Source organism: Pangasianodon hypophthalmus, chromosome 3 (genome assembly GCF_027358585.1).
Source record: "Pangasianodon hypophthalmus isolate fPanHyp1 chromosome 3, fPanHyp1.pri, whole genome shotgun sequence".
In the NCBI taxonomy this organism is placed as follows: domain Eukaryota; kingdom Metazoa; phylum Chordata; class Actinopteri; order Siluriformes; family Pangasiidae; genus Pangasianodon; species Pangasianodon hypophthalmus.
This window is the reverse complement of record NC_069712.1, coordinates 30668721-30687130: the sequence shown is the minus strand read 5'-3', so window position 1 is coordinate 30687130 and position 18410 is coordinate 30668721. Positions and strand designations below refer to the sequence as shown.

At 38.8% G+C, this 18410-nt stretch overlaps 1 long non-coding RNA gene across 1 annotated transcript in view; it reads right to left on the bottom strand.

Annotated features, from left to right (window-relative positions):
• Positions 1-10395: 10395 nt before the first annotated feature.
• The window catches only part of LOC117596843 (uncharacterized), a 28113-nt gene continuing 20098 nt past the window's right edge, over positions 10396-18410 (bottom strand). The window contains exon 3 of the long non-coding RNA XR_008301397.1: positions 10396-11497. This is a non-coding gene — a long non-coding RNA (uncharacterized LOC117596843). The remainder of the gene's footprint in view (positions 11498-18410) is intronic.

Below are 18410 nucleotides of genomic sequence, written 5' to 3'. Positions count from 1 at the left end.
GGTGAAAAATAAAACGATCGTGCACTCAGACTGTATGACTGGGACAGGCCTGACTGGAATACTGATTGGGCATGATGCTTTTTTTTCCCCCAGAGTAATAACTATTGTTTAGAGAAACCAATGTGGCTGCTGAGGAGACAAACAGAATAGCAGTGTCCACTTTGGCCATATGAAAGCGACCAAACTCTAAACCCAAAAACCCCAGTAGCATTCTCAAAGCCATCTTCCTACTTCTGGTCACATGAACAAGGTCAACAGGAAGTCAAGTTGTGGGAAGCGGTGGTGTCCATATTGGCTTGGGGTTCTTCTCACTTGCATGTGATGTTCATTTACAACCACAAAGGCTTCACTTCCCGGGAGGAGCTTTTGTGTATGACATTGGATTGTAGGGTTTTGAGAGGCCGTAGCTGCTGGATTATAGGCTTTCTTTAAGATTATATGTTTATGTGCGGAACGTAATTTGGCCTTTGTTGTCTTAAAGAGTGAAAATTGACCAGTAATGAATAGCTTGGTATTGCCTAAATAAACTTGCAATCATTTTGCTGCTTTTGAAATCTGAATTCTGATAAGCCTGTAAACTGTTAAAAAATGCAGAGGCTAGCAGTTCAATAAACTATATTTCAGGGCAGTGGTGGGAACCAGGATGATGAAGGGTAGAAAGGAGAAAGGAGAAGATGATGAGGATGACAGGATGGAGAAAGAGATGAGAAAAAGAAAGTGGAGGAGAAATGAGGGATGGGCTTCAAAGCACACTAATAATGCTCCTAATCTCCCCATGGTTTCCTGAACATCAAGTCCAGAACCCCTACATTTCCTTTAAAGTCTCTCTCTTTTTCTCTCTCATAGGTTTGCCAGGTTCTAATAGGAGGTTGTGTGGTTAATGCAGCTGTTATGATGCTGCAGAAACTCTTGTATAATTTGTGTGTTTGTTTAGAGAGAGAGATGGAGAGAAATGGCGATTTAGAGAATGACAGAAGAGGCCTTCTCATTCAGCTCCTGTTTTATTTACTATAACCTAGGCTTCACAACACAACTGTTCTACTTTATAATTATAACCAGGAGAACACATGATGCTGTGTTGTCATCAGTGCTGTAGTCACTGCAAAGTCTGAGTGCAAAGTCTGTAAACTGTTAACCCAAGTCCCAAATCTAAGAGATACACTGCAACCATTCATGATTTTAATTTAAAGTTATCAGGGGTGCCGGTTTAGTAATTTCCAGTTGGGTATAGTTGCTTAGTTTGCATAAGTAAGGAAAAAAAAAACTTAGGAACATGATGTTATTGGAAAATTAACAACCATGGGGTGGTGTTATGCATCCCCATGTGAAACGGAGTGTTTTATTCCTCTTATACTACAGCAAATTTGCCAATAAAAATGTGTTTTATTTATTATAGAATGACTCAGATGATCATACGTTTCCATTGTTCCACAAGGAACTCTTAAGGAACCCTTTTTTTCTGTAAGTATACAAATAAAGGCAAATCCAGATACAAAACTGGGACAAAGTCCAAAATACAAGAAACCAAATACCAGGAGTTAGGGCACAAACATGCAGTGGCTTGGCAGTGGTATACATTTCATCCTAGGTGAAATCAATAATCAGGAGATATAGTGTACGTTAGATGATTTCTTGACTGTTTATGACCTGGAATATCCCTCTCATGTCACTATTCATCACATGGCAGAATACTGATATATAACATTTCTTGGAAGAAAAAAAAAACCCCTACAGAACCTTAAGGACAATGCTGAATAGCGATTTAACAAAAAGCCCCAACTACTGAGGTTAGGACTAAACACTGAGCAACCAGAATAGTTGGGGAATTCATACCAGCTGACTCTTTAATGCATTCATGTAGGTCTTTATGTGTATATTATATTCTTTTCTGATTTTCCTGTATTTTCTCTGTTAACTCAATGCTTTACAAGAGGACTCCTGAGGGTCAATCAGGCTCTGATTCAGATGCTGAGATTTGGATGTGATTTAGGTTTGGAAAATACGTTTGCAGTATGGAAAATCTCTAGTTGGCAAATCTCACACTTTTATTTAATTAAGTGAGAGATTGACAGTGTTTCCCCAGCATGCCAATCAGAGCGTACAGAACACAATGAGTTTACAGTGTGATGTTGAAAGATCAAAGATCAAGTATTCCTGGGTTTCTGGATATGACAGGAAAGTATACAAACCATCTGAGCATGGCTGCTGTGTACAGTGACTAACACACCAATCACACCAATCTCGTGAGAAATTTGTCTGAATTCGATTGAGTAAGAGGGAAACATTGAAACAAAAGCATGAGGAAAGGTATGAATGCTACATTCTTATACTACAGCTTATGGCACAGAAACAAAAACAAATCTGAACCTTTCCGTATGCCGTATGTCAATTTCGCATCACCACACCACACCTGCCACGCCATCCAGGGTGTATTCCCACCATGTCCCCAGTGTTCCTGAGCATGAGGCAGAGTGAATCAAAAGCATAAGGAGTTATACATTTTTTGTGGCTCCAGTGCCATTCTCTGAATGTAGGGCATTAGGTAGGGTGTTCTGTATCATTCTGTGATATCCAACGTAGAGCATAAACATAAAAAAGTAAACAAATTTTGAGATTTGGATTTATTTGAAAATGAGATAAACCAAACCCTAAATCAAGCAAAACCGAAGTAAAGTATCGTTCTACACAGAACCTTTATGGGTTCCCACCAAAGAACCTTCTCAGGTTAACCTTTCTTTCTAAAATGTAACCACTGACCCTAACCTTAACCTTTGTAATGGTTTACACAAACCAAGTTGTTCTTCCATTGTGCAGCTGTGAGGCCATGTTAAAGACTCACACCCTATTTTTGGCTTGTAATCCTTGTTTACTGGCCTGGAAAGTTCTTAGGGTCTGCAGGTAGGACAGATAGTACACTGGACAGGGTAGCCACACTTGTTAGGAACCTCTGTTGATCCCATGCTCAAAAATGAAACCACTCTATCGCTATGCCCTACAGTGGAGAATCAAGCACACTTTCTAGTGTACCATTAATTTGGAACTGAAAGATTAATCTCCTTACGGTGATGGAATAGTCACATCCTGTCCAAGAAACACCAATGCATCTGTCTCACCATCACCAGCCTATTATGGGTGTGTCCCAAATCACATCAATCCACTGTACAGGCAACAATGTGTCCCCAAATAGCACAGTATATGGGTGGGCACTGCAGGAGTTCACGATGCTTTTGGCTATGGCTATAAAATGACGCTTTTCTTTTTTACTGTATAATGAATTTGCCACAGATATTACTTTTGGACATACGGTTAGATGATAGCTGATATTACAGGTCAATTGCACATTTGGTCAGACATTACTGCTACTAATTATTGGCTCAAATGTCTGCTTAATAGTGTAGGCTGATGCTGAAAGTGTGACCCCTCTTTGGCCACTAGGGCAGAATAACAGGGAGACTCATTGTCTTCAATGATGTGTTTCCTCTCTCTAGCAGCTTGTCCATGCCACGTGTCTGACCGCAGGAGCATCAGGAAATAGGCACACATTGCTTTAGGACAAAAGCAGGGGTCATGACCTCACACTTGCCCAGACGGACCTGCGGTCTGCCCGGTAGACGTGGACACCCCTGCACAGCTGGGACCTTTTTCCCTGGAAATGGGACCTTCAACCCTTGACCTTGAACTTGACCTTGATGCATGTGTCTGAGCATTGCCGGACCTTTTCGCGACCCCAGAAGTGAAGATGCTGGACCTGGGGAAGAGTGTGGCAGTAATGGCATTGATTAGGACAGCGATTAGGGCGGCATGTCATTTGTTCTTTCTACTTTTTCCACTGCTGAAAAGATGAATGAAGCTGTGTGGAGAGGTGAAGGGCACAAAGTGGGCCTCTGAAGTGAAGGGGCAGGGTGTGAGGTGATGCTAATGATTTTTAAAGAGCAGCTTGAGCAGGAGCAGACTGCTTTAGGGTCTAATTTCTTTGGGTCTTGGGCGAAATGCATACAAACTCATATAGTATTGTAAAATTAGAAATTGCATGCATGTAATTTCATAGTTTATATTAGAATTCCTTGTTGTCAGTGTTGGCGGAAAAACTGCAAAAATGAGCATTGTCCTACTCCAAAATTCCTATTTAAGACCAGCAGGTCATTTCAAGCCTTGGTACACCTATATAAATCCATTTTTGTGGCTGTTCACTGGCTGATTTATAGTCAGTGCTTCCATTGTCCCTGATGGTTGACATATAAAGTAGATAAAGTAGTAAGAAATCTTTAATTGGTGCTGTCCAAAACATTTTAGCTATAATTTAACAGTTAATTTACCTGGATATTCATTTTTCATAGTACACCTGAGTATTATGATATAGTAAGCTGAATACATAATTTATGTCAACATTAAAGTAACAGTGGTTCTCATTTATTTAGCTGGATTTTAACTAATTTATCTGTAAATTGTTCACAGGAGCATTTACATAAGAAATGTGGTATTCATGAAAACACAATTAGTTGGGAAAGAAATTGTATCCTCCTGAGTTTACTGAGACTCAGTAATGTGAACCTAATGTGAATCAGCTTCTAATTGTATAACTGCTGATGAATTACTGAGATTTTATACATGGAATAGGCTGTCAAGTGTAAATCGTTTATTTATTTCAATTACACACAAAATACAGAAAAAAAATTGTGTAATCTAAAAGAAATCCACAGATTAAGACAAATAAACCTAGCTATTCAAATAGAACAAAAGCAGGAAGAGTTAGTGTGTATCTATGGTACCTGACACGCTGCAGTGGCTGAGCTGCGTTACTGGAAGATTTAGCACACATCATGCTCAGGTGGTGCTCTTTTACCTTATAGTCACCATTTTTTCAGCTTTTTGTGAGCTTTGCCTTTTATGGAGTTTTGCAGGTGTCACTAAATGCAAATCAGCTGTACAGTGAATGTGGATTCAAAATTCGGATCCTGGATCACTACCTGTTTGAAAATGGGCATCTTGAGGATGTAATGTCCATGCCAGTGTTTATTAGGAGTCGGGGGATACTGCAGCCTTCAAGCCTCATTGGATTGGATTGTCTGTCGCATTGGATAAAAGCACCTGCTAACTGAATAAATGTAAATGTACATGTAAGAGGACAACAGGGGTTCATAAACCATCTGAATCGTCCCGAAAGTGGGTGAACGATGGGTCGTAACGTCCCATACGCACTCTCCAGGGAGTTCCGCCTTAATTGGACAGTGCAGGACATTAGGCAGATGAGGACTGATGGCGTGCATTAATATTTAAAAGCACACGCTGGGATGAATGTGTTTATGACCTCTTTGGCAGAAATAAAATTGAATAGAAGTGAAACTAAGGCCTAAATAAGTACATAAATGCAATCGTCGCATTGTCGCATCGTCCAGAAATACACACTTGGGAATGCGCTTTTTTGTTTGCTTGACTATCCTTATGTTGGTTTATCTCAGAGTTCGATATATAAATCCTGATAATAATAATAATGTTTTATCTATCCTCACAATGCAGACGCTTTACTAGGCTAGATGCACCAATGTATGGTCAAGAAGAGAGAAAATGATGATGAACAAAATAAAAACAACAATCTAAATGCCTCAATGAAAAGTGGTGGACAAGTCATATGTGGTGTAGATATGATGACTCAGCTAACAAGCTTGTGTTTTGCCAAGACTGTTGGTGTTAATCGAAACAATAAGGTAAAATAAGCATGCTGTTTGTAGTTAATGTGGCAAACTTGTGGATATTTCACATTCAATTTACAAGAATTACACATTCACTCACATCCACCTTTCACACACTTGTGTACACACATGAGCTGTATTCAGAATTGAGTTAAGTGCTCACAGTAAAGATGCACAGTTGCTTGGGATTTTAGCACATGGAGTGGAGTTTGTGTCTCAGATGTGTGATTCTGACCTTGGACTTGCATTTTTAACATAATTCTTACAGTTAGATCTAGCTACAATACGTGATGTTGAAATTTACGTTTAATATTAAAGACATAAATATGACACTATTAATGAATTAGTAGTATCGTTCCTTTAAAATCATATGGAAGACACTGCACAGTTAACTGTAGCATATAAAAAAAAATAAAATGAACAATAATATGCTCAAACATCAAGTGCTATTTATAAGCTTCTGAATAATGAGAGTGGAAGCCATTTTGTTAAATTAAACCACATGTGCATTGATTAATGTGATCATTACCACTAGATTATTCATACAGCAAAATATCAGCAATACACTAGACTCTTATTAGAAGTTTATTTCAATTTCAATGTCATCTTCTCATTCATATTTCATTCTTTTATGATACGTCGTATTACATTTGACAACCCAGAAAAAAATATCTGCTTATAGAGTCCACATTTTCTATCTCTCAGTTGTTTTTGTTCTTAAAGGTAGTGGTTTAGCTTCTATTTGCCAAACCATGTCTTGGTCATTTCTACTCAGTAAACCTCAGAGATGTGAACTACACACAGGTGATGTGAATAATCTGAATTTAGACATGAGCGTAACCTGACTCTGAATATGGGAATACTCTGAAAAACTAAATTTGGAAAACCATTAAGTTAATTAAAAAAAAAAAAAAAAAGACTGGGCCCTATTCCACCATTGCTCTAGGTCATTGTTGGCACCCAGTGTAGATGTTGTCTAAGATGAACACACACACTTTGTTTTTTTTTTTTACCAGTTCTACCAAACATCGAGACAGCGGAACAGACGTTGCCGCTTCGTCTGTAGCGTCTAATCGTTTCCAGGAGTTCCGCTTGATGCAGGATTTAACAGCTGAACTTATTTTTCACTTTTTCACATCAGTGACATGCGTGCCCTCCCTCTAGAGAAAAGAAAAAGAGCATCACTTTTGATGCAATTAACACCATATGCCTGCAAGGGAAGATGAAATGAGGAAAAAAGGCAGGAAGTATATGTGTGTGTGTGTTTGTTTGTGCATGCGTGCATGTGCATGTGCCTCTTCTTCCTTGCATACTGCTTTGATCAGTCCAGCCCTTTCAGAGATCCAAGTATGCGTGTGTGTGTGTTTGTGTGTGTGTGTGAGATAGTAGTTGATTCCAGGCCCTTGTGCAGTGGTATTAGGGAAGAAAGCATTGTTTTTTTGAAAGCACGGCTTTTCACTAAAGAAGAAAGATGAGCTGTAACCTCACTACAGTAATCCGTCGATGCCTGGATCAGTTGCCTCGTGGACACGTTTATGGAGAATCAACAATACCAAAAACCGCAGAGTGTGCTCGCAAAATCCCACAGAACTTTTATTTCATTGTGGATTTTTTTCTCATCATAGTGGCTCCATATAAACTGCTTCATGGGTGAAAGTTTTTAAAACTCTGGTATCATGCCAAAATCCTTAGACAAGTTAACAAACTGCTGGCAGCGCAGAGAACGATCCAGGCAATTGAAACACAAGCCAAAAAAAAAAAGACCATGGCAATCAAGAAACAACCTAAACCACAACTTCTGTCAGAGGTAAAAAGGAGCAGGATCTGTTACTTATGTTGATTTAATCTTAAATCAAATCAGAGAGTAAAAAAGTGGAATGTGAACAAGCAAATGTAGATATCACACAGGTCGACCAGGCGATTCACCACACACACACAGTAACCCGAGCACAGGCCAGGAACCAGGGACTAGGAACGCTGTAGCTTTGAGGTGGCAACGATACTCAATGCACCAGTGAACTGCCTGAATTTGATCATTTGTATAGTGGAAAGTTTTACAGTACAGTAAATTGCTACCACGCAATTTCCATGTCATAGCCAATTGACACCCACTATTGTGTGGTAGCTACCAAGCTGGATGTTCATGGGCTAACCTGATACACATGAAGGGCAGCGTCATGGGCAGCTGAAAGTGCTTTGAAGAGAGCACTAACTGCCTCACGCAACATACATGAGCTAACAGATGTCCATAACTGATTACTGTCACTCTGATCAACATGAGTTGTTACAGATAGGAGAACATTCACATATAATTGTGGCATCACTAGGATGTAAACCTGGGATAATATCATTTGGGAATTGGCTCAGCCTCACAAGATATGAGGTCATTTATTTTTGTAAACTTTTCTGGCCACAAGCTTCGGGATCTTGAAGGTTGCAATCTTAATACACTACCATGTGTATGCATTTCCGTGTGCCAGTTTTGAACAGGCTGCTGGAAAAGGTCTGTGGATGGTCATCTCCTACACATCTTTCTGTCAAAGTAGGCAGCTTTTGGTTTTTTTACTGACTAAACATGCTAGAATCTCTAATCTAGCTACAGGTCTGGACTGCGAGACTAACGTAACTCACAACACAACACAGGAAGTTATGCACACTTCATGTCTTTGAACTTCTGGCCATATAAAATGACTGATAAATGAGACAGGACAGCTAGCCTGCTGATAAAGCACATCAGCACTGAGTTTGGTTTCAAGTCCTAATAAAAGGTTTCGTTATAAAGAATAGGTCATATGAATCAATACATTTGGGTTTATATAGACCATCCAGCAAAAATGAGATTATACCATTTTAAACTATATTTTAAACAATTGGCTGAAATATGTTTAGTCTCATGACAATGTTTGCTTCTTTGGTATTGTGCTGGAGCTACCAGGCTAATATAGCTAAAAGGTAATGAATGTCACACACACTTGCTAAACATGAACACAAATTTACAGTACAGATAAACTGTGTGACGCTATTGGACTAGACTCCACCTTCCAAAGTTTGGAGGCTGGTTTGTATGGGAAAGCAGGAAGTTGATCAAAAAAGATGCTTAAATACTGATTTTTCTAAGAAATTATGCAGCTTGCAGATTTTGGTTGAGTGACTTGTTCACTTTATTAGCCTCATAGCTCATTATCAAGTGTGGCATGTTAATACAACATGCTAGGTTGAGGCAGAAGTTATTTTAGAGATGCTACCAGCCAAACTAATGCACAAAGCCATGCTAGTGAGTCTGTAGACAGGGAAAATGCCCCATATCAAGCAGAGGCCCATCATCAGCCATCATCTTCATTGATTTATTAATGCCAGTGCAGCCTGCTCCGCTAATAGAGTTTAGATCCAGGAAGTGAGTTAATGTAGCTGACAGCGATACAGGAATGTAATATCCCTGGTGTGCGGAATTATGACTGCTTTCTATCTGTGCTGTCAGCGAGGCACAGAGTAAATCAATCGACGCTTGAACGCACCACGGATAGTGAAGTGACTCTTTATGAATTTATAATTAAATATTTCTAGAAAAATTTATGTTTGCTCATGTTACATTTAGATCTCTTTACCTGCTTTTTATTCTCTTTCTACTACAAATGCGACCTGCTCATGTGTCTCGTGACAGGATTTAAACAGTTTACTCTGCTAAGACGGTACAGATGTAGATCTGGTGTGTGTGTGCTGCAGCACATGGTGGATAGTATGTATACATTTGCTTGGATGTAAATGGCTGATGGTTGGTTGGTTGAAGAAAAGCAGAGATATGTTGTAGTGGCATTCAGAGTCCATTCATCAGAAAGCTTTTCAGCATTCACACTAGTGCACTGACCGCCACCCAGACATGCTGAGCAAAACCACCTCTCTAATATACACACACACACACACACACACACAAGTTATAGAGGGCTCTATTTTTACACCTGGGTGAACTTAATTTGCTGGTTAATGCCGGCATTTTGCTATTTGGTTGGGTGCCAATAAATTTGTATATCTACATTATCAATATTTTAATTCTGTCCACATTTTACATTTTATTATAATTATGCTGTGATATGTGAATCTAAATTTCTTTATGTCAAATCAATAAAGTTAGTATTGGTGTCTGGGAAATCAGGGTTGCCAGATTGGATTTACTTTTTCAGAAATCCACAATTGCTATAAATTAAATCTGTAAATTAAATTAAAACACAATCTGGCAACCCTTTAATCAGTATTGCAGGTGCAACCTTCAGAAAACGCAAACTATGCAGAATGAAAAAAATGTGTGCACTTTCTTGAAAAATAAAAAAAGAGATATGATAACTAGAGTTACCCAGTGACATACGTCTGGAGTAAATTTAAATATTTAATTATGGCATGTGGCATCATTGGCACCCACCTCCTCTTTTGAATTCTGTTTGATCACTGGAGACACATGCATGCAACACAAACAAGCAAAGTCGTACAGGGAAAAGGAAGGAAAAAAGTGAATATAAATTGAGTGGATTAAAATAGAGAGTAGGAAAAGGAAAGAGGGAGACTGAACAGGAGACATGAACACACACACAGACATGCTGTGCAACTAAATGGCCAGATTCATGTGGTTTGAGCAGGGGGAAAGCTTCTCCTTTTTGATGGTTCATAAATGCATGAGTTATACATTTATTTTTTGCCTCTTTCATCCTGAAATGCATTGCGCACATTGCCAAGGCCATCCACAAGTTTCCTACTGCCCCTGCCAAAGGACACGCGTGGCAAAATAAATACGGTGCTGCTAAAAACGTCCCTGCTTTAAACGACTTCCTCCTCTTAGCACAGCTGGAAGTGAGCAATTAGTGATAAATATTTTGTCTAAAACAGACCTTTGTCTAAAGGTTTGCACTGTGTCATCACGTCTGTGCTGAAACCACAGCAAAAAACAAGCTCTCTGAAGGAGACTGAAGCCGCCGCCATCTTTAAGGAAATGGATGGTGAGATGGACACTGCATTAGAGGACTAAGATTCGAGACCTGTGGTCTCTCTGCCTCTCTCTCTCTTCTGAGTGCTTAACTGGCCGAGGTAAAAGACCACACTGGCCGCAGTCAGAGTCCTTGTGCCCCGAAAACCACATCTGACCACCAGGACCTCAGGGAAACCACCGTCTGATGGAGGGGAAAAAAGCATGGAAAAGAAATAGAGAGAAAGCGAGAGTGAGAGAGGTGAGGGCACTGGCCCCATTGCAGACTGATGGAGGTATTAAGATATTAATTGCTTTTTGACATGATTTGGTTGTGGGAAAGAGGGGCAAGTTGCGGCTTTTACACTCATAGCCACAGAGATTATAAAAGCAGACTGCACATTAAGGTCAATGTACGGAAAACGAATATTTATTTATATAAAATTTAAAGCAAATTTGTGGAAAATGTGGGTCAGCAATCTGAAAGATATCACAGTCTAACCAGGCTAACTTATTAAGGTATGGGTGAACACACACACACACACACACACACACACAGAGTGAAAGAGAGAGAGAGAGAGAGAGAGATATCCCAGAACTGGTGATTAAGCATCTCCACTGCTCTGATCCCCCGGCTAAAGAGAAGGAACAGATGAAGAACACAAGTGTTTATACCCCTGAGGTGCACACGCACACACACACACACACACACACACACACACACACACAGAGTGAAACATTAAAGGATTAGCAGAAATCCATGTGTTATCTTCTGTATCCTCAGCATTACAGATGTCTCTAAATCCTGCAGATCTTCTAAACACTCAGCTGAAGCTTTTGGCCTTGAAGACATTTTCTGAAAAAAAAAAGAATTAATATTATAATTTCAGAATTTCAGGGCACACAAGGACACTGTACAGATACATTGCAGATCATAAAACCATGTAAATGAATAAATTGAATGACTGAATAAAAACAACAGTAATAATAAAATTAATACTAAAAGAAAAAACCCAAATACAGAATATGCAAATATTATATGCAAAAATGCAAATATTGAACCTGATATTAATTGATATTAATTTTATTATTAACATCATCATTTTCATACTATTTAACTTTCCCAGACCATTTCTAGTGTATGAATCAAAGATAAAAAATGTTTTCAAAGCAGCAAAATAAGTTAACACAAATGTGTTATAGAAGGAAGAAAAAATAATCAGTTTTGTAGGATCAACTATGAACCATCGTTATTACACATCAGAATGAAGCACAGAATAAAATTTGGCTGTAATGTTTACGGCTAACTAAAATCTCATCACATGGCAGTAACCCCTCCTAACATTTACTTGTCAGATGTTTCCAGCTGTTTATAGGATCATTCACAGTTTCACAAAACAGATGTTTTGCTCAATGTAACTGAAAGGTATTAGACATTTGCTGTTTATATCATCTAATTTCAAGGTTGTTTTTTTTTTAAATAAAAGTAGTTCAATCAAAGTCTTACTTTCTCCTCCATCTATCTTTCTGAGTGTACGAGATTCAGAGACAAGTTAATTAGGGCTTTCAGCTCATTTGATAGATTACACTCTGTCTCAATGCAGCCGCTGTGCCAGATGAATAGTGCACCTAAAAAGATGAAGTGGAGAAGACATATGCCTATGCTACTGGGAAAGACACAAGCCTTCTCTGACAGTCCTGTTCAAGTTAGAGAGGGCCAGCAAAAAAAAAAACAAAAAAAAACCACAAGTTTACATCATAGAGAAAAAAATCGTCACGAGCACATCACCGCCAAAACATGTGCAACTAGCAGAAATGTAATAAAAAAATGTTATCCATGTTATCCATTGAGGAAACAGTTTTGAGGGCTCAGTTCACACTTTTTAAAATTCATGCACTGAAACAGTGGGCCTGATTTCTCAAACTGGAGCAATTTATTAGTAAATTGTTCACATAAGCATTTATCCAAGAATGTGGTATTCATGAAAATCCACTTAGTTTGAAAAACCTTTTGAACTTACAAGAGTTGGTGAAACTCTGTCGTTTCATATTAATGATTTGAAAGAAAGTAATCCAAAACATTAATCCACAAATTAAGACAAATAAGACTAACCATACAATCAGGACAAACAAAATGTCGCCCTATAAAAGGAGAAAGAGTTTGTGTGTGTCTATGATAGCGGACATGCCGCAGTAGCTGAGCTACATTACTGGAAGATTTTGAGCTACATTACTGGAAGACACTCTTTCATTGTTTAGTCATTATTTTGTCATTTTCAGCTCCCTGTGACCTTTTTGCCTTTTAAGGAGTTTTGTGGGTGTCACTAAATTTTATTTCAATTTGGTCTGCGAAAACACTCACACACAACTTTACTAAAAGATTGACAAATGAGGCCTAATGTTTTTTCCTTTTAATTACAATATGAGCACATATTATTTCTGTTTCCATTCAAAAAAAGACATAAGATACCTGGCTTTGAGAGCATATTCTTTCCTCCCATGTATAATTCACCACTCTTATGAGCAAGCTGAGTTTCCTTGTACAGTCTGCTGCAAAGTCTATTGTCTCTCATTAAAAATAGAAGGAGCATTTACTGAGAGTAATAGTCATAATGTAAAATCTTTAGCAGAGGCTTAAGCACAGTACAGCGTAGGAGCTGCATTTTTGCTGACTTTGCGACTTCACTAAATTAGAAAACTATGACAGAGCAAGCTATGATGGCAGGCGTTTTTACTGCTTACTGGGGTTTCTTTTTCCTTCTCATTAAAAGTCATGGAAGTCATGGAAGAAAAACAAGGTAATTGCTGCTTCCTGTTTGGAGGCGACTGTGCTGTTTACTGGGGCAGAAGTTAAAAGCTTCGCTGTTTAAAAACCATTCGTGTGCGATCGCACATTAGAGTACAATGCTCTCCCAATCTTCCCCACCAGGCCTCTCTTCCTATTGGTAATAAAAAGCCTGAAAGTGCAAAATGTCCCCCAATAGGCAGCAGCACGCTACAAGTAACGCGTTAAAACGAGTTCCAGACTGTGCTGATTTCTGATCAAGGAGAGGGGCAGGATGGGGGAAAAAAACCCAAAGCAAAATAAATGATTTGCAAATGTACTGTAGAGCTCGCGTAGATGAAAAGACGAGAGTGACGGAAGAAAAGAGAACAGGGAGGAAAGGGAGGAAGAGCTGGAGGTCTGGTCCTGGTTAGGCTGCGATCGTGAGGGCTCCGGGTGGGCCAAGGAACATTGACAATGATGAAGGAGCTGGGAGATCGAGAGACAGTCGAGATCACTCAAACACCTGTGCCAAGCGCCGTATCGGTCAAACTGGTGAATATCAAAACAATATGGGCACGAATAGCAGGAGAACTGAGTGCAGTGTACCTTAAAAATCAACAAACCCAATATGGCTGATGATTCTATATTTTAATAGCCATGTACACCAATGATAAAGCCGGTCACAGAAAGCTGGTAGCTGATAGGCTGGTAGTTACATTTGCTTTGTGCCAAGTTAATTTGGTTGAACTTTAACCTTGTGAAGTTAGGAAATTTGGGAGCCAGTAGTAATAGTCTATTCTTTTCAAAAAAAGGGGTAAAAAACCCAAACCTGATAATTATTAAGTAGTGGTCACACTGAAATTAAATGTTGTCAGTGTATCAATGTGTGAGTGTATCAACTGTCTCTTGTACTGTAGATGTACATTTATTTTCTGTTAATTGTTCTCTAGCCTTCAGCAGGGTCAGCATCTGATTACAGCACCACTCTTAGCTGGATATTTTTGGTTCCTTAACCCAACAGTAAAATATTATTAAGGTGTTTAAAATGCCCAGTAAAGCTGCTGCACCTGATATACTCATACTAGCACCACATACACCACTAAGCATCACTCTAGATAATTATTTGGCTCTACCATCCAAATAATACCAAATAATATCTCAACAGTGGTATAGATATTTACTCCAGCTTGATTTAAAATGACCCAAGCAATCAGAGACTCAACCTCAACGAAGGCATGAATGTCGCCCTTGATTACAAGCATTCAGAAAATTTATCTGAAATCCAGCATCACTCCGCAAACAATGTCCTGGTTCCAAGGTCAATCTCATCCAGATGCTAGCTAGGGACCTAAAGAAATAGTGATAGCTATACCTGATGAAATGGCCAATGAGTACAAGGTAGATGGCAATTTAGTGAACACCCGGCAATAATCTGACCCTTTGGATTGGACAAGTGAATCTACTCCCAATGTACCATAAAACAAAAGCCAAAGCACATCTTTAAACAAAGTCCTTCAGTTCAAATGCTATAAACCTGATAAAGCTGTATGTTCACACCACATTCAGCAGTTCCTCAATAAGGCCAGCCAGTAAAGAAAAGAGGCTATATCACTCAGTGTGATGGAGCGAAGTCAACATCGTGTTTTAATATTCCCCCGCCTGGTGATTTCATATGATTGCAGGCCGTAAATCATCTTCAGATGATAGCTACTAAGGTTATGGACTCCAAGCGACGTTTCAAGCACCACTCTGCTAAGTTGTTGGCTTGTAGGAGGGTTTTGCTGAGCAATTTGTAAGTGCTGACTGATTATAAGTGACGTTTTTTGCCTGGTTCTTGTTAGACTCCAGCAGTGTGTCCTGAAGATGCTGCAGCACAGTAATTGGTGTAAAAAGTACAACTTCAGGGCAGCTGAACGTCCAGTTTTGACTGAGATTACGGTGATTCAAGCACCAGACATATTTCATGACTAGAACAATGAATAGCCTGGAGTACAATGGTAAAATCTCCATTTCTGCTTTCATTTTTCTTTATTAATTTTGTAATAAGCCAACATAACATGTTGCTAAGTGTGGATTTGTGAGTTCATAGTCCTGTGTAGTTGTGTAGTAGGTTAAGATCTATAAACCCAAATATAAATCCAAGTGATAATAAGAGAGAAGAAACACCCCAAACAACTGATGCATTGGACCCATTTACGACTGTAAGCATGCTTCAGTAACACACTCCCCTCGCTTCCCTCCTGATCTCTGATCTCTACAGACATAATCTGATCACTGTTGACAGCAAATATTTTTCTGTGTTGGAGAACGTTTTATGAGGGTGAAATTGAATCAAGTCTCAACCTGCAGTTCACTAATCTCCCAAGGGGAAAAGAATAAAGTAACAGCAGAGAGAGATATAAAAAGAGGGAGGGCGAGAGAGAGGAAACTGAGAGCGAAAGCAGGGCGAAAGTGGTATAATGGAGCCAGAAATCTAGGGGAATGGTGTCATTACTTAAATAGTGTATTTATTATTAAAATATATTACATTAAAATATATTCATACAGTTTGTATGAACTTAGGATAAAATTTCGATGACCTTTCATTTGGAAATATTCTCTAAAAGTCCAAAATTTGCTGCTTCCAAGGTTCCTCTAACTAACCCTTTTAAAAAAATTTTCTGTTTTTGTATATTTTGGATTTTTGTCTTTTTGGACACACCCACATTTAATTTTTAACTTCTTGGAATTCTTTTTTTTTATTTAAACCTATGCTAGATACAAACTTTATTCACTTAGGGATGTACAAATTGTCTTTATTACGATGTAGATTTCGCAGACAACAGCATTTGAGTGATTCTGCTGCTTGCACATAAACAGTTTGTATGATATACTATATATCTACTGATAGTCTTTATTATTACGCCGATAAATTTAGTGCTATTTTTCCTCAGGGGTGCTGATATAAAATGTGTCCAGTGTTTCAAATTGTTTGCAGCAAAAGAGTGTGCTTATGAATGATGATCTAAATAATAAATGGTGGAGAAAAAGGACTTTTTTGTATATTTATATTTGTATCTATATCTATATTATAAATATGAAATTCAGATAGCATCCATTTTTTTTACTCTAACAGTAAAAGTGGACTAATAGCTGTAAGTGTAAATTTATTAGCTGTGATTGATGTACAGGGTGTCCCAGACATGTCCACATGTATATTTTTAAAGCTTAATATATCTTCCTGACTGGTAGTTAAATAATTCATAAATTTGTCTAAAGGAAGCCACATATTTCTGTCTGTTCCATGCACTACTGGTAGATTTAAACTGTGTCTCAGAAGCAGACTTTGCTAGGAAACATGGAGGGGTTTGTTTAAGGAAAGCTTTAAAGCCACAATCCTTTGGAACTAATAAAGCTGTATTACATTATAGACATGTGTCAAGTGTCCCATGCCATTACTACCTGCCACATCCATCCTGTTTAAAAATAAATAAAATAAAATAAAATAAAATGAAGGAACCCTCTTTAGAGTTAATGATGTGGAATTTATAGGTAAGTTTTTTTTACTTTGTTTAAATGTAGTTCAACAGTAAAGGAGACTTTTACAACCACCAATTTGAAATTAAAATTAGACCAGGATTAGTTTTGGTTTAGCCAAAAGGTATGCAGAGTAGGAAAGTCATCTGAGCTGGCTTTTCTCTTCCCTCTCTTCTTTTGCAGAAGGATTAGTCTGTCTTTCATTCCCCACTCCACCACGGCTGGTGAACGCTGTATGTATCATAATTAGAAAATGTTATATATATTATACATGGCTTGGCATCGGCTCCTGAGGAATGTTTTCAAAGAAGTCCTTTTAGCAGTGATCTCCACACATCTCTCATTGAAATCTCCTCTTCTCCACCGGCCGGACACAGCACATTTCTGAGGGAAACCACTGACTAAAAATACTCAGCTTCTACAAACACAAGATCCCCTCTTCTCTCTCTCTCTCTCTCTCTCTCTCTCTCTCACTCACACACACACACACACACACACACACACACTGCATGGCCATGTATACCCTCAGTAGCAGCCACATTGGGAGTGTGAGACATCTTTTGCGGGCACACACACACACACAAACACACAAACACAAACACACACACTGATCAGGGGCCGGTGTTCTGCCACTCCAGTGGGTGGTCTAGCTTCTGTGGTTCTGGCAGTCTGCTCATCCGCCTCGCCGACGACTTCTACACTCTCTCTCTCTCTCTCTCTCTCTCTCTCTCTCTCTCATTATTCACATTCCTACATTTATTACTGAAGTACTGAATCTATCTATCTATCTATCTATCTATCTATCTATCTATCTAGCTATCTAGCTATCTATTTATCTGCCTGTCTGTCTGTCTGTATATATGTTTGTCTGTCTGTCTGTCTGTCTCATTATTCACATACCTATGTGTGTTAAAGAAGTATCTATCTATCTATCTATCTATCTATCTATTTTTAGCTTTGTATTGTCTGAGCGCTTGTTACTATATTACCTCTTCAACAGAGTTTTTGGACTGATTGTATTCTTAGTTTGTGACCTAGCAAACCAGTATCATAATGTATTTATTGATAGAGACTTCAAAGCACTTTTGTAAGTCGCTCTGGATAAGGGCGTCTGCCAAATGCCATAAATGTATCTCTATCTATCTATCTATCTATCTATCTAAATGACTATCTTCATGACTGCCTGCATTTGATGATTTTTTTCACATCAAATCTGCTGTAAACGAAACTCCCTAAACTTCTGCAGCTCACAGTTCTTCAGTTCACACACTGCAGAGCTCTTAGTGCTGGAGCAGGAAGTGTAGCAACAGGTGCTGAAACAAATTAAGACGAGAGACAGAGAGAGAGAGAGAGAGAGAGAGAGAGAGAGAGAGACTGCCCATCTGTTATGTGTTAGCCGCTTTTGCGGTCCGAGGGCCGAGGTTTTGCTCCCTATAAATGTGTGTTTGCACAGGTTTGTGTCACAATAGCTTGAGCAAAAGAGAAG